Here is a 1,119-nt window from a genome sequence, read left to right on the forward strand (position 1 = left end):
AGATACAAAGCTTGCTACTCGACTCCATAACCCTGGATTTACCTAGTTCATCCCTTCATTTCAGGAAGCAATAGAAAATTCTCTTCTTCACCTCCTCTTCTTCTTCCCCTTCTTAGTCTTTCTCTTTGTGTTTTGCCTTGTCTTGAAACAAATCCATTCAGTCATATCATATGGTATTTACTAGTCATATTCATAGTCATGAAAAAGATGGCGATCTGTTTAATATCCTGCAGATGAACATGCCATAAAAAGTAGCATTGGCAATTGGGCTCTTGCTGCCCACTGGGCACCAAGCAGTGATGTGCTAAAGATCTGGCGTGTTGTTCCATAGAGAAGAATGACTTTCATTACAGTTGTATCAAAAACAAATTATGTACCAAATGTTTGCCTCAGTAAGTACTTGGACAATCATTTATCTCTTTTTTGTTCATCTCTTCACAGCCTCTACCCTTCAGCTCTAAGCACTGTCCAATGCTTTGCCTGTTTGTATGCATGTTCCTCTCTTGTTTCTGTGAGTTCACTACTGTTTCACCTTCTTATACCAGCCCCCCAAAAACAATGCCTACAAAGAAGAAGACCATGAACAAAATGTATACAAATTCTTTTACAAATTGCTTTCTAGAGCATTTGAGGGTGTCTATTTTTTTAAAATACGGAACACTTCATAAATTTGCTAGTCCTCCTCATGCTGGAGCCATGCTAATCTTTTCTGCATGGCTCCAATTTCAGTATACATGCTGCCATATGGAACATGGTGTCTCATTTTTTGATATGCAATTGATAGCTATCATTGGAGAACTAGAGGTATTTACTTTTCACTTTCCAAATACCAAAGACTGTTACATAAAGGTAATGTAAGATTGAAGAGGAAAAACTTCACAGTATAAACCTAATGAATTTTAGCTATGCATTAGAAATCATTTGCTGTCCTCAGACCATCAAGATTTAGAAACTGAGGTTTCTAATGCAAAGTTTATAGTCTAACCTCTCAGAGCTGCTTTTTGGCTGAGAATGGTGCGACCCAAGGGAATTTCCTACCAAATTTTCTTTTTGAAGATTGCAATTTTAAGATAAAAAACAGTGCTGCTAACTTTGGTTCTGGACTCTGCCACTTACTGG

The 1,119-nt window shown here is 37.5% G+C and overlaps 1 non-coding gene across 1 annotated transcript; it reads right to left on the reverse strand.

The window, feature by feature from the left end:
- Positions 1-646: 646 nt before the first annotated feature.
- Positions 647-753, reverse strand: LOC141411177 (U6 spliceosomal RNA). Its single transcript, XR_012436014.1, has one exon. It is a non-coding gene; the product is annotated as a U6 spliceosomal RNA (small nuclear RNA).
- Positions 754-1,119: the final 366 nt, after the last annotated feature.

This window comes from Castor canadensis, chromosome 9 (assembly GCF_047511655.1).
Source record: "Castor canadensis chromosome 9, mCasCan1.hap1v2, whole genome shotgun sequence".
Classification (NCBI taxonomy): domain Eukaryota; kingdom Metazoa; phylum Chordata; class Mammalia; order Rodentia; family Castoridae; genus Castor; species Castor canadensis.